The sequence below is a fragment of the Phyllobates terribilis genome, unplaced genomic scaffold (assembly GCF_046119375.1).
Source record: "Phyllobates terribilis strain yellow unplaced genomic scaffold, ASM4611937v1 Scaffold_629__1_contigs__length_933511, whole genome shotgun sequence".
Classification (NCBI taxonomy): domain Eukaryota; kingdom Metazoa; phylum Chordata; class Amphibia; order Anura; family Dendrobatidae; genus Phyllobates; species Phyllobates terribilis.
The window spans coordinates 764678-779857 of NW_027363389.1; the positions used below are offsets into that span (position 1 = coordinate 764678).

Consider the following 15180-nt stretch of genomic DNA (forward strand, 5'->3'; position numbering starts at 1 on the left):
GAAGACATGTTGTCAACCTCTAGATCCCTTACATGCCTGCACTTTTCGGCTTGCTGCTGCTGCAATCCACGCGTTTTAGATCTGCATAACTCCACCTCTTTAAACACAGCACCTTCACCCCCTGCTGTTCCCACCCGCCTCAACACCGTTGGAAGGGAGGAGAACCAATTAAGGCGGGGGGTGGGGTGGAACGAGCAGCTGTCTACCCTTAGCAGGAGGGCTCCTGATTACATACCTCTCCTGCTGCTGCTGCTGCTGGCTGTCCAGCAGCAGACTGAAGGTGGCTGCTGCTGTGCACAGGTATATAAAGGCTCAGAGCCTATTATGACACGCGCAGCCAGCGTTCCATTGCCACATTCCATCTACTGCAGGCAGGATACCTGGCTGGCTGAATGTCGCTGAGAAGCTCACAGAGACCGCCATAAGCAACAGTTTAACAGAATGCCACAGACTAATCAACCAAACTTTTTGGGTTGGGTTCTCTTTTATAGTCTGCAGGCATTAAATGAAAGAAGTCAGTGTTCCAGCAGAAGGAGACAACGTTTCAGAAAAGGCATTGTAGCAAACCAAAAAAGAAATTTTAAGCGCAGCAGAGTAACTAGCGCACATACCTGTTAGCTCAGGTGAGTTTAAAAGGCTGCTGTTGATAACAAGGGCATTTGCTAAATAGATGGTGTGTGTGCAACAATATACTGAAAGGTCAATTATATTGTGCAGCTTATCTCACCACCTGTAGTTATTTAGGTGAAAGCTCCAAAATGCTTGCCTAATATGTCTGTTTATCCAAAAGGAAGTAAAAAGGGAGAGCTAGAAAGATAGCATTGCATCACATTACATGGCAATGCAATGCACAGTTGCTGAAGTTGAACCAAAATGAGCTTGTAATCTGGCTTCTGCAACTTTGAACATGAAAAATCCAATGAGGAGAAGAAAAGCAAAGCCAAAGAGTCCATCCCAAAATCCGACAAACAAGCAAAATGAACAAAAAACATTGAATTCAATTCTTTCTGATTTTAGAAACTGCATTAAAGAAGGGGTGCACCGGTCCTGGAGATACTGCAATACCAGGTTAATGCGTGGAGTGGACAGAGCAAGCTCTTTTTCCATCTCCCTGTTCTAAAAATCCATTTAATATATGGTCCCCAGATAGGGGACGTATCAGATATTAAACTGATAAGAACAGATACTACACTTGATCTTAGCCAAAAGGCCGAGAAGCGATAACCAGAATTGGTTTCAAACTACGGAGCCACCCAAGGATCCTGAAAAGTCCATTTGTGGAGATGAGCTCCTGGACTCCCGTTAAGAAGACATGTTGTCAACCTCTAGATCCCTTACATGCCTGCACTTTTCGGCTTGCTGCTGCTGCAATCCACGCGTTTTAGATCTGCATAACTCCACCTCTTTAAACACAGCACCTTCACCCCCTGCTGTTCCCACCCGCCTCAACACCGTTGGAAGGGAGGAGAACCAATTAAGGCGGGGGGTGGGGTGGAACGAGCAGCTGTCTACCCTTAGCAGGAGGGCTCCTGATTACATACCTCTCCTGCTGCTGCTGCTGGCTGTCCAGCAGCAGACTGAAGGTGGCTGCTGCTGTGCACAGGTATATAAAGGCTCAGAGCCTATTATGACACGCGCAGCCAGCGTTCCATTGCCACATTCCATCTACTGCAGGCAGGATACCTGGCTGGCTGAATGTCGCTGAGAAGCTCACAGAGACCGCCATAAGCAACAGTTTAACAGAATGCCACAGACTAATCAACCAAACTTTTTGGGTTGGGTTCTCTTTTATAGTCTGCAGGCATTAAATGAAAGAAGTCAGTGTTCCAGCAGAAGGAGACAAAGTTTCAGAAAAGGCATTGTAGCAAACCAAAAAAGAAATTTTAAGCGCAGCAGAGTAACCAGCGCACATACCTGTTAGCTCAGGTGAGTTTAAAAGGCTGCTGTTGATAACAAGGGCATTTGCTAAATAGATGGTGTGTGTGCAACAATATACTGAAAGGTCAATTATATTGTGCAGCTTATCTCACCACCTGTAGTTATTTAGGTGAAAGCTCCAAAATGCTTGCCTAATATGTCTGTTTATCCAAAAGGAAGTAAAAAGGGAGAGCTAGAAAGATAGCATTGCATCACATTACATGGCAATGCAATGCACAGTTGATGAAGTTGAACCAAAATGAGCTTGTAATCTGGCTTCTGCAACTTTGAACATGAAAAATCCAATGAGGAGAAGAAAAGCAAAGCCAAAGAGTCCATCCCAAAATCCGACAAACAAGCAAAATGAACAAAAAACATTGAATTCAATTCTTTCTGATTTTAGAAACTGCATTAAAGAAGGGGTGCACCGGTCCTGGAGATACTGCAATACCAGGTCAATGCGTGGAGTGGACAGAGCAAGCTCTTTTTCCATCTCCCTGTTCTAAAAATCCATTTAATATATGGTCCCCAGATAGGGGACGTATCAGATATTAAACTGATAAGAACAGATACTACACTTGATCTTAGCCAAAAGGCCGAGAAGCGATAACCAGAATTGGTTTCAAACTACGGAGCCACCCAAGGATCCTGAAAAGTCCATTTGTGGAGATGAGCTCCTGGACTCCCGTTAAGAAGACATGTTGTCAACCTCTAGATCCCTTACATGCCTGCACTTTTCGGCTTGCTGCTGCTGCAATCCACGCGTTTTAGATCTGCATAACTCCACCTCTTTAAACACAGCACCTTCACCCCCTGCTGTTCCCACCCGCCTCAACACCGTTGGAAGGGAGGAGAACCAATTAAGGCGGGGGGTGGGGTGGAACGAGCAGCTGTCTACCCTTAGCAGGAGGGCTCCTGATTACATACCTCTCCTGCTGCTGCTGCTGCTGGCTGTCCAGCAGCAGACTGAAGGTGGCTGCTGCTGTGCACAGGTATATAAAGGCTCAGAGCCTATTATGACACGCGCAGCCAGCGTTCCATTGCCACATTCCATCTACTGCAGGCAGGATACCTGGCTGGCTGAATGTCGCTGAGAAGCTCACAGAGACCGCCATAAGCAACAGTTTAACAGAATGCCACAGACTAATCAACCAAACTTTTTGGGTTGGGTTCTCTTTTATAGTCTGCAGGCATTAAATGAAAGAAGTCAGTGTTCCAGCAGAAGGAGACAACGTTTCAGAAAAGGCATTGTAGCAAACCAAAAAAGAAATTTTAAGCGCAGCAGAGTAACCAGCGCACATACCTGTTAGCTCAGGTGAGTTTAAAAGGCTGCTGTTGATAACAAGGGCATTTGCTAAATAGATGGTGTGTGTGCAACAATATACTGAAAGGTCAATTATATTGTGCAGCTTATCTCACCACCTGTAGTTATTTAGGTGAAAGCTCCAAAATGCTTGCCTAATATGTCTGTTTATCCAAAAGGAAGTAAAAAGGGAGAGCTAGAAAGATAGCATTGCATCACATTACATGGCAATGCAATGCACAGTTGCTGAAGTTGAACCAAAATGAGCTTGTAATCTGGCTTCTGCAACTTTGAACATGAAAAATCCAATGAGGAGAAGAAAAGCAAAGCCAAAGAGTCCATCCCAAAATCCGACAAACAAGCAAAATGAACAAAAAACATTGAATTCAATTCTTTCTGATTTTAGAAACTGCATTAAAGAAGGGGTGCACCGGTCCTGGAGATACTGCAATACCAGGTTAATGCGTGGAGTGGACAGAGCAAGCTCTTTTTCCATCTCCCTGTTCTAAAAATCCATTTAATATATGGTCCCCAGATAGGGGACGTATCAGATATTAAACTGATAAGAACAGATACTACACTTGATCTTAGCCAAAAGGCCGAGAAGCGATAACCAGAATTGGTTTCAAACTACGGAGCCACCCAAGGATCCTGAAAAGTCCATTTGTGGAGATGAGCTCCTGGACTCCCGTTAAGAAGACATGTTGTCAACCTCTAGATCCCTTACATGCCTGCACTTTTCGGCTTGCTGCTGCTGCAATCCACGCGTTTTAGATCTGCATAACTCCACCTCTTTAAACACAGCACCTTCACCCCCTGCTGTTCCCACCCGCCTCAACACCGTTGGAAGGGAGGAGAACCAATTAAGGCGGGGGGTGGGGTGGAACGAGCAGCTGTCTACCCTTAGCAGGAGGGCTCCTGATTACATACCTCTCCTGCTGCTGCTGCTGGCTGTCCAGCAGCAGACTGAAGGTGGCTGCTGCTGTGCACAGGTATATAAAGGCTCAGAGCCTATTATGACACGCGCAGCCAGCGTTCCATTGCCACATTCCATCTACTGCAGGCAGGATACCTGGCTGGCTGAATGTCGCTGAGAAGCTCACAGAGACCGCCATAAGCAACAGTTTAACAGAATGCCACAGACTAATCAACCAAACTTTTTGGGTTGGGTTCTCTTTTATAGTCTGCAGGCATTAAATGAAAGAAGTCAGTGTTCCAGCAGAAGGAGACAACGTTTCAGAAAAGGCATTGTAGCAAACCAAAAAAGAAATTTTAAGCGCAGCAGAGTAACCAGCGCACATACCTGTTAGCTCAGGTGAGTTTAAAAGGCTGCTGTTGATAACAAGGGCATTTGCTAAATAGATGGTGTGTGTGCAACAATATACTGAAAGGTCAATTATATTGTGCAGCTTATCTCACCACCTGTAGTTATTAAGGTGAAAGCTCCAAAATGCTTGCCTAATATGTCTGTTTATCCAAAAGGAAGTAAAAAGGGAGAGCTAGAAAGATAGCATTGCATCACATTACATGGCAATGCAATGCACAGTTGCTGAAGTTGAACCAAAATGAGCTTGTAATCTGGCTTCTGCAACTTTGAACATGAAAAATCCAATGAGGAGAAGAAAAGCAAAGCCAAAGAGTCCATCCCAAAATCCGACAAACAAGCAAAATGAACAAAAAACATTGAATTCAATTCTTTCTGATTTTAGAAACTGCATTAAAGAAGGGGTGCACCGGTCCTGGAGATACTGCAATACCAGGTCAATGCGTGGAGTGGACAGAGCAAGCTCTTTTTCCATCTCCCTGTTCTAAAAATCCATTTAATATATGGTCCCCAGATAGGGGACGTATCAGATATTAAACTGATAAGAACAGATACTACACTTGATCTTAGCCAAAAGGCCGAGAAGCGATAACCAGAATTGGTTTCAAACTACGGAGCCACCCAAGGATCCTGAAAAGTCCATTTGTGGAGATGAGCTCCTGGACTCCCGTTAAGAAGACATGTTGTCAACCTCTAGATCCCTTACATGCCTGCACTTTTCGGCTTGCTGCTGCTGCAATCCACGCGTTTTAGATCTGCATAACTCCACCTCTTTAAACACAGCACCTTCACCCCCTGCTGTTCCCACCCGCCTCAACACCGTTGGAAGGGAGGAGAACCAATTAAGGCGGGGGGTGGGGTGGAACGAGCAGCTGTCTACCCTTAGCAGGAGGGCTCCTGATTACATACCTCTCCTGCTGCTGCTGCTGGCTGTCCAGCAGCAGACTGAAGGTGGCTGCTGCTGTGCACAGGTATATAAAGGCTCAGAGCCTATTATGACACGCGCAGCCAGCGTTCCATTGCCACATTCCATCTACTGCAGGCAGGATACCTGGCTGGCTGAATGTCGCTGAGAAGCTCACAGAGACCGCCATAAGCAACAGTTTAACAGAATGCCACAGACTAATCAACCAAACTTTTTGGGTTGGGTTCTCTTTTATAGTCTGCAGGCATTAAATGAAAGAAGTCAGTGTTCCAGCAGAAGGAGACAACGTTTCAGAAAAGGCATTGTAGCAAACCAAAAAAGAAATTTTAAGCGCAACAGAGTAACCAGCGCACATACCTGTTAGCTCAGGTGAGTTTAAAAGGCTGCTGTTGATAACAAGGGCATTTGCTAAATAGATGGTGTGTGTGCAACAATATACTGAAAGGTCAATTATATTGTGCAGCTTATCTCACCACCTGTAGTTATTTAGGTGAAAGCTCCAAAATGCTTGCCTAATATGTCTGTTTATCCAAAAGGAAGTAAAAAGGGAGAGCTAGAAAGATAGCATTGCATCACATTACATGGCAATGCAATGCACAGTTGCTGAAGTTGAACCAAAATGAGCTTGTAATCTGGCTTCTGCAACTTTGAACATGAAAAATCCAATGAGGAGAAGAAAAGCAAAGCCAAAGAGTCCATCCCAAAATCCGACAAACAAGCAAAATGAACAAAAAACATTGAATTCAATTCTTTCTGATTTTAGAAACTGCATTAAAGAAGGGGTGCACCGGTCCTGGAGATACTGCAATACCAGGTCAATGCGTGGAGTGGACAGAGCAAGCTCTTTTTCCATCTCCCTGTTCTAAAAATCCATTTAATATATGGTCCCCAGATAGGGGACGTATCAGATATTAAACTGATAAGAACAGATACTACACTTGATCTTAGCCAAAAGGCCGAGAAGCGATAACCAGAATTGGTTTCAAACTACGGAGCCACCCAAGGATCCTGAAAAGTCCATTTGTGGAGATGAGCTCCTGGACTCCCGTTAAGAAGACATGTTGTCAACCTCTAGATCCCTTACATGCCTGCACTTTTCGGCTTGCTGCTGCTGCAATCCACGCGTTTTAGATCTGCATAACTCCACCTCTTTAAACACAGCACCTTCACCCCCTGCTGTTCCCACCCGCCTCAACACCGTTGGAAGGGAGGAGAACCAATTAAGGCGGGGGGTGGGGTGGAACGAGCAGCTGTCTACCCTTAGCAGGAGGGCTCCTGATTACATACCTCTCCTGCTGCTGCTGCTGCTGGCTGTCCAGCAGCAGACTGAAGGTGGCTGCTGCTGTGCACAGGTATATAAAGGCTCAGAGCCTATTATGACACGCGCAGCCAGCGTTCCATTGCCACATTCCATCTACTGCAGGCAGGATACCTGGCTGGCTGAATGTCGCTGAGAAGCTCACAGAGACCGCCATAAGTAACAGTTTAACAGAATGCCACAGACTAATCAACCAAACTTTTTGGGTTGGGTTCTCTTTTATAGTCTGCAGGCATTAAATGAAAGAAGTCAGTGTTCCAGCAGAAGGAGACAACGTTTCAGAAAAGGCATTGTAGCAAACCAAAAAAGAAATTTTAAGCGCAGCAGAGTAACCAGCGCACATACCTGTTAGCTCAGGTGAGTTTAAAAGGCTGCTGTTGATAACAAGGGCATTTGCTAAATAGATGGTGTGTGTGCAACAATATACTGAAAGGTCAATTATATTGTGCAGCTTATCTCACCACCTGTAGTTATTTAGGTGAAAGCTCCAAAATGCTTGCCTAATATGTCTGTTTATCCAAAAGGAAGTAAAAAGGGAGAGCTAGAAAGATAGCATTGCATCACATTACATGGCAATGCAATGCACAGTTGCTGAAGTTGAACCAAAATGAGCTTGTAATCTGGCTTCTGCAACTTTGAACATGAAAAATCCAATGAGGAGAAGAAAAGCAAAGCCAAAGAGTCCATCCCAAAATCCGACAAACAAGCAAAATGAACAAAAAACATTGAATTCAATTCTTTCTGATTTTAGAAACTGCATTAAAGAAGGGGTGCACCGGTCCTGGAGATACTGCAATACCAGGTCAATGCGTGGAGTGGACAGAGCAAGCTCTTTTTCCATCTCCCTGTTCTAAAAATCCATTTAATATATGGTCCCCAGATAGGGGACGTATCAGATATTAAACTGATAAGAACAGATACTACACTTGATCTTAGCCAAAAGGCCGAGAAGCGATAACCAGAATTGGTTTCAAACTACGGAGCCACCCAAGGATCCTGAAAAGTCCATTTGTGGAGATGAGCTCCTGGACTCCCGTTAAGAAGACATGTTGTCAACCTCTAGATCCCTTACATGCCTGCACTTTTCGGCTTGCTGCTGCTGCAATCCACGCGTTTTAGATCTGCATAACTCCACCTCTTTAAACACAGCACCTTCACCCCCTGCTGTTCCCACCCGCCTCAACACCGTTGGAAGGGAGGAGAACCAATTAAGGCGGGGGGTGGGGTGGAACGAGCAGCTGTCTACCCTTAGCAGGAGGGCTCCTGATTACATACCTCTCCTGCTGCTGCTGCTGCTGGCTGTCCAGCAGCAGACTGAAGGTGGCTGCTGCTGTGCACAGGTATATAAAGGCTCAGAGCCTATTATGACACGCGCAGCCAGCGTTCCATTGCCACATTCCATCTACTGCAGGCAGGATACCTGGCTGGCTGAATGTCGCTGAGAAGCTCACAGAGACCGCCATAAGCAACAGTTTAACAGAATGCCACAGACTAATCAACCAAACTTTTTGGGTTGGGTTCTCTTTTATAGTCTGCAGGCATTAAATGAAAGAAGTCAGTGTTCCAGCAGAAGGAGACAACGTTTCAGAAAAGGCATTGTAGCAAACCAAAAAAGAAATTTTAAGCGCAGCAGAGTAACCAGCGCACATACCTGTTAGCTCAGGTGAGTTTAAAAGGCTGCTGTTGATAACAAGGGCATTTGCTAAATAGATGGTGTGTGTGCAACAATATACTGAAAGGTCAATTATATTGTGCAGCTTATCTCACCACCTGTAGTTATTTAGGTGAAAGCTCCAAAATGCTTGCCTAATATGTCTGTTTATCCAAAAGGAAGTAAAAAGGGAGAGCTAGAAAGATAGTGACGCGCCCCCTGGGCCATATTCTTTATGGGAATATCCGGAGCCGGATCAGATGGGGGTTGTAGTCTCCGAGTGGCTATGACCCGGTCCGTGCCCAGGGTGTCAAACTCAGTTGTATGTGGCAGTCCTACAGATGTTAATAAGTTCTTAATGTCGACTACGCCACCCGTTGTATTGCGGTCACTATGGCCGCCGCTGCAGCAGGGTCCGCTGAGGCTGATGGTGTAGGTGCAGCTTGTGATGGTATAACCCCCAACAGGAGGGGTATAGCCTCAGAGGGGACAGGTGCAGAGGATGGGGGTTGTCGTGGTGCAGTGCAGACGGCAGTGAAGACAGAGTCGGGTTGTGCAGTTAAGGGTGTTTACTTACTGCAGATGTTGTACTGGTCACTCCAGCTTCGAGTGACCACCCGAGCCGTGCTGCGTCCACCAGGTCCTGGATCCAGCCAACCCCCAAACAAGTCCGGAGCGTGGCCCTGAGCTCTCCTTCTGTCCCGTTCTCTGGCCGTCCCCACCAGTGATCCACCTAGGTCCAGCTCCCTCGGGCCTTCTGTTGGGACACCCTTGGCCCTGGGTTCCCTGACCCTTCATGTGGTGTGCCTTCGGGGTGGATGTGGTGGGTGACCGTGGCAAACGCTGCCCACGGTCTCCGGTCTCTGGCTGGGGAATGTTTTTACCCCCACCAGCTTGGGTTCCGGTACCCTGATGCCGACTCTTCACCCGGGGATTTTAGTTGGGATCTTAGAGTCCTCTCTTCTGTTCCTCTGGGTCTCTCTCTTTTCTCCCTTGCTGCAGGCTGACTTCCTCTCTGCTTGCTGTCTGCTCCTCTGCAGCTGTCTTGCTGTCTCCAACTGACTTGTTCTCTGCATCTGACCCTGTTCTTTGTTGGTGCCCACCTTATATACACCCTCTATGTGTGAGCTCAGGTGACCAGCACCCAATGAGCTCCTATCTTTACCCAGGCTGCTCCCCCTATCTGCCCCTACACTACATGGGATGTACCACCCCCCTCCCACTCCAGCCAGGAACAGACTCGGTCGTACCTGCACATTTCTAAGTGGGAGTACCGTCGGCCTGTTCCCCGGAAATGGGATGTGTGTAGTGCATGCAGCCTACCGAGCTCAGTTCCACACTCCATCCTTACCCGGGAGTGGAATATCACACCTCTGGGTTGAGGTGCAATACCCCTGTAGCAGCCGAATCCTCAGGGTGCTACATTCCCCCCTGGTAAATCACAGCACGTCCTCGGGCTGTAAGACATAAAACAACACCAAAACATACAATTTTTTTCTTTTCATATAAACATAATAAAACATATAAAACATTATATATATATAAAACTTTTCATATAAACATTCTCGTCGTCTCTTGTTTCAGGTTCCTCCTCCGGACACTGTGCAACGTGTGTCCGGGAAAAGTGCGACAGTCTCTTAGAAAAATGGTTTTTCCTCTAAAACCGGTAGGGGGCGCTTTAGGAAGCGCAACTATATACAGGGAAGTTGGCCGCTCTCAGTCCTCGGCCAGGTAGAGGGAAGGGAATGGCTGCTCACAGTCCTCAGCCTGTGGGATTAAGGGGTTAACGGGTAAACAGTTCACTCAGCTGGTCCCAACGGGGACTATATATATGTTGCACTCAGCTGGTCCCAACGGGGACTATATATATGTTGCAACAGTCTCTTTGATACCCGGTCGGGTAACTATTTACATCACTGCTCTGCCGCACTCAACGGCGTCTTCCTCCTGCTCTTTGCTTATAGCTGGTTGTAACTTCAGACCCGTCCGGGTCCTCTTTCTCCTCCTCCTCGCACCGCAACTCCTCCTCCGTCAGGCGGTGTACGTGGAGGGCGTAAGGTCCTTTGGCACACTTGTGCCGGGTGAAGGTGACCTCGTCTCCGATGTAGAGGTCACGACCTCTGTGCCCCTCCGGCAGATGGGACTCCACGTCTCTGCGCGTGACAAAGACGTCGCCGGGGGTGTTGTTGTCTCTAATGAAGCCCCACCCATGCTGCTGGTTGAACTTTATTACAGTCCCGGTGGTACGGGGACTGTGCGCTGCACGGGGGTCCCTCCTGGTCCGGCTCTTCTGCTCAGCGCTCCTTATTTGGGCCTGTTGTTCTCGGACCCGCCTCTCTCTCCGCTCCCTTGCGAACTCCTCGAGCTGCTGTCGGCAACACTCAGCACGCTCCGCTGCAGCTGCCCGGGTTTCCTGAGTGAACCCCATTAGGTCTTCTCCGGTGGGGTCCCACTCAAACTGCGCTTCCGCTAGTGGGGGCGAGATCCTTATTACGGGCTTCGGAGCCGGAATCAGGGGTGCACACATGGCCCCAACCCTCCTCTGGTGCTCCAGTTCGTAATACTTCTGGGGCCAGATGAAAGGCTGCCCGTCCGGCCACGTGTGCTGGGCAAACAAGTCCTCTCCCAGACGCGGCACCCTTGGTTTTACGGGCGCGGGCGCGGTGGTGGTGGCGCCCGGGTTGCCCAGGCCTTGCGGCCAGGCCTGGGGCACCTGGAAGGTGAAGGGCACCGTTAATACGGCGGCGCCCTGGGCTACCTGGCCTTGCGACCAGGCCGGAGGCTCCGCGGAGGTAGGGGGCGCTGTTGGTGATGCGGCGCCCGGGGGTACTAGGCCTTGCGACCAGGCTGGTGGTATTTCCTGCTTTGTCACGCTCCGGGTCGAGGCGCGTGACGTCACAGGGGTCGCTGCGGCGGCTTCCGGTCGGGGCCTAGTCCATAGCGGTGACATGGCGGCTACGGGCACAGCAGGGGGACTTTCGGGCTCTGCGACGGGGAGCTGGGGCAGGTGGGCGGTTTCACGGCTTGGGGTATAGGCGTCCCCTTTACCTGCCTCCATGCGTTCGGCTCCCTTCTCGGCGCCGTCTCCGACCTTGGGTCCTCCCGCGCCATCCTCAGAGGCGGTCTGTCTCCTCATCTTGGCTGGCGTGCTCCGGGCCTTGGTTTGCTGGGCCATCTCTCGGCTCCATTCCGCCAATATCTCGCGCTGTACCCGGGCCATCCTCCGTGCGAGGCCCTCCAGGGCAGTCTGTGCACACTCCCGGTCTCGGGGGAGCTGTGCAAGGACCTCCACTAGGCCTAGTGGGGTCGTGGTGTCTAGCAGGCTCCTGACCAACGGGTCGGTGCTGCTCTGCTCTTCCTCCAGCAGGCTCCTGGCCAGCGGGCCGGTGCTGCTCTGCTCTCCTTCCTCGGTCTTTAGCAGACTCCTGGCCAGCGGGCCGGTGCTGTTCTGCTTTCTCTCCATATCCGGGTAAGCTTCTCCGCTACTCCTCGTTAGACTTCTTGCCTCCGGGTGCGCTCGCTCCAGACTGCTCCAGGCGGTACCCATCTTCGTTCTTTTCTTTCGTCTCCTCCCACTTCGAGGGCGGTCCCGGGGCCACTGGGTGACTGTCAGCTCCAGGGGCGGTTCTTTCACGCTGACAGACACCTCTAGCATCACAGTCTCTGTTGGTGGGGGCGGTTTCCACTTTTGGCGCCATTTTCTGTCCTGGCCCACGATGGGAGGCGGCCTCTTGCCCTCCTTTGGCACGCCCATAATGGCGTCCGCTGCTCTTCCAAGGCGGGAAATCTTCGGATTTGGCGGGAAGCGTCGCCCAGTGGTGGGAAACCCTGCAGATGGCGGGAACAAGCTGGAAATGGCGGACAATCGGCGGGAAACGACCTGTGATGGGGTCCGATGGTGTGGACCCCCCGGAACCGGCGGGAGACTTCTTTCTGAGGTAAACTTGCACTTTTCTTCAGGCACGCAGTACCCGGGTGTTGCGGGCACGTAATCCTGCCGACTACGCCAAAGTTGACGCGCCCCCTGGGCCATATTCTTTATGGGAATATCCGGAGCCGGATCAGATGGGGGTTGTAGTCTCCGAGTGGCTATGACCCGGTCCGTGCCCAGGGTGTCAAACTCAGTTGTATGTGGCAGTCCTACAGATGTTAATAAGTTCTTAATGTCGACTACGCCACCCGTTGTATTGCGGTCACTATGGCCGCCGCTGCAGCAGGGTCCGCTGAGGCTGATGGTGTAGGTGCAGCTTGTGATGGTATAACCCCCAACGGGAGGGGTATAGCCTCAGAGGGGACAGGTGCAGAGGATGGGGGTTGTGGTGGTGCAGTGCAGACGGCAGTGAAGACAGAGTTGGGTTGTGCAGTTAAGGGTGTTTACTTACTGCAGATGTTGTACTGGTCACTCCAGCTTCGAGTGACCACCCGAGCCGTGCTGCGTCCACCAGGTCCTGGATCCAGCCAACCCCCAAACAAGTCCGGAGCGTGGCCCTGAGCTCTCCTTCTGTCCCGTTCTCTGGCCGTCCCCACCAGTGATCCACCTAGGTCCAGCTACCTCGGGCCTTCTGTTGGGACACCCTTGGCCCTGGGTTCCCTGACCCTTCATGTGGTGTGCCTTCGGGGTGGATGTGGTGGGTGACCGTGGCAAACGCTGCCCACGGTCTCCGGTCTCTGGCTGGGGAATGTTTTTACCCCCACCAGCTTGGGTTCCGGTACCCTGATGCCGACTCTTCACCCGGGGATTTTAGTTGGGATCTTAGAGTCCTCTCTTCTGTTCCTCTGGGTCTCTCTCTTTTCTCCCTTGCTGCAGGCTGACTTCCTCTCTGCTTGCTGTCTGCTCCTCTGCAGCTGTCTTGCTGTCTCCAACTGACTTGTTCTCTGCATCTGACCCTGTTCTTTGTTGGTGCCCACCTTATATACACCCTCTATGTGTGAGCTCAGGTGACCAGCACCCAATGAGCTCCTATCTTTACCCAGGCTGCTCCCCCTATCTGCCCCTACACTACATGGGATGTACCACCCCCCTCCCACTCCAGCCAGGAACAGACTCGGTCGTACCTGCACATTTCTAAGTGGGAGTACCGTCGGCCTGTTCCCCGGAAATGGGATGTGTGTAGTGCATGCAGCCTACCGAGCTCAGTTCCACACTCCATCCTTACCCGGGAGTGGAATATCACACCTCTGGGTTGAGGTGCAATACCCCTGTAGCAGCCGAATCCTCAGGGTGCTACAATAGCATTGCATCACATTACATGGCAATGCAATGCACAGTTGCTGAAGTTGAACCAAAATGAGCTTGTAATCTGGCTTCTGCAACTTTGAACATGAAAAATCCAATGAGGAGAAGAAAAGCAAAGCCAAAGAGTCCATCCCAAAATCCGACAAAGAAGCAAAATGAACAAAAAACATTGAATTCAATTCTTTCTGATTTTAGAAACTGCATTAAAGAAGGGGTGCACCGGTCCTGGAGATACTGCAATACCAGGTCAATGCGTGGAGTGGACAGAGCAAGCTCTTTTTCCATCTCCCTGTTCTAAAAATCCATTTAATATATGGTCCCCAGATAGGGGACGTATCAGATATTAAACTGATAAGAACAGATACTACACTTGATCTTAGCCAAAAGGCCGAGAAGCGATAACCAGAATTGGTTTCAAACTACGGAGCCACCCAAGGATCCTGAAAAGTCCATTTGTGGAGATGAGCTCCTGGACTCCCGTTAAGAAGACATGTTGTCAACCTCTAGATCCCTTACATGCCTGCACTTTTCGGCTTGCTGCTGCTGCAATCCACGCGTTTTAGATCTGCATAACTCCACCTCTTTAAACACAGCACCTTCACCCCCTGCTGTTCCCACCCGCCTCAACACCGTTGGAAGGGAGGAGAACCAATTAAGGCGGGGGGTGGGGTGGAACGAGCAGCTGTCTACCCTTAGCAGGAGGGCTCCTGATTACATACCTCTCCTGCTGCTGCTGCTGCTGGCTGTCCAGCAGCAGACTGAAGGTGGCTGCTGCTGTGCACAGGTATATAAAGGCTCAGAGCCTATTATGACACGCGCAGCCAGCGTTCCATTGCCACATTCCATCTACTGCAGGCAGGATACCTGGCTGGCTGAATGTCGCTGAGAAGCTCACAGAGACCGCCATAAGCAACAGTTTAACAGAATGCCACAGACTAATCAACCAAACTTTTTGGGTTGGGTTCTCTTTTATAGTCTGCAGGCATTAAATGAAAGAAGTCAGTGTTCCAGCAGAAGGAGACAACGTTTCAGAAAAGGCATTGTAGCAAACCAAAAAAGAAATTTTAAGCGCAGCAGAGTAACCAGCGCACATACCTGTTAGCTCAGGTGAGTTTAAAAGGCTGCTGTTGATAACAAGGGCATTTGCTAAATAGATGGTGTGTGTGCAACAATATACTGAAAGGTCAATTATATTGTGCAGCTTATCTCACCACCTGTAGTTATTTAGGTGAAAGCTCCAAAATGCTTGCCTAATATGTCTGATTATCCAAAAGGAAGTAAAAAGGGAGAGCTAGAAAGATAGCATTGCATCACATTACATGGCAATGCAATGCACAGTTGCTGAAGTTGAACCAAAATGAGCTTGTAATCTGGCTTCTGCAACTTTGAACATGAAAAATCCAATGAGGAGAAGAAAAGCAAAGCCAAAGAGTCCATCCCAAAATCCGACAAACAAGCAAAATGAACAAAAAACATTGAATTCAATTCTTTCTGATTTTAGAAACT

The 15180-nt window shown here is 49.3% G+C and overlaps 7 non-coding genes across 7 annotated transcripts; all 7 read right to left on the reverse strand.

Moving 5' to 3' along the window:
* Positions 1-1031: 1031 nt before the first annotated feature.
* Positions 1032-1222, reverse strand: LOC141234025 (U2 spliceosomal RNA). Its single transcript, XR_012300048.1, has one exon. It is a non-coding gene; the product is annotated as a U2 spliceosomal RNA (small nuclear RNA).
* Positions 1223-2334: 1112 nt separating this feature from the next.
* Positions 2335-2525, reverse strand: LOC141233913 (U2 spliceosomal RNA). Its single transcript, XR_012299940.1, has one exon. It is a non-coding gene; the product is annotated as a U2 spliceosomal RNA (small nuclear RNA).
* Positions 2526-3640: 1115 nt separating this feature from the next.
* LOC141234027 (U2 spliceosomal RNA) lies at positions 3641-3831 on the reverse strand. Its single transcript, XR_012300050.1, has one exon. It is a non-coding gene; the product is annotated as a U2 spliceosomal RNA (small nuclear RNA).
* A 1112-nt stretch (positions 3832-4943) lies between these two features.
* LOC141233914 (U2 spliceosomal RNA) lies at positions 4944-5134 on the reverse strand. The gene has a single exon (XR_012299941.1). It is a non-coding gene; the product is annotated as a U2 spliceosomal RNA (small nuclear RNA).
* A 1112-nt stretch (positions 5135-6246) lies between these two features.
* LOC141233915 (U2 spliceosomal RNA) lies at positions 6247-6437 on the reverse strand. Its single transcript, XR_012299942.1, has one exon. It is a non-coding gene; the product is annotated as a U2 spliceosomal RNA (small nuclear RNA).
* A 1115-nt stretch (positions 6438-7552) lies between these two features.
* On the reverse strand, positions 7553-7743 carry LOC141233916 (U2 spliceosomal RNA). The gene has a single exon (XR_012299943.1). It is a non-coding gene; the product is annotated as a U2 spliceosomal RNA (small nuclear RNA).
* A 6140-nt stretch (positions 7744-13883) lies between these two features.
* On the reverse strand, positions 13884-14074 carry LOC141233917 (U2 spliceosomal RNA). The gene has a single exon (XR_012299944.1). It is a non-coding gene; the product is annotated as a U2 spliceosomal RNA (small nuclear RNA).
* Positions 14075-15180: the final 1106 nt, after the last annotated feature.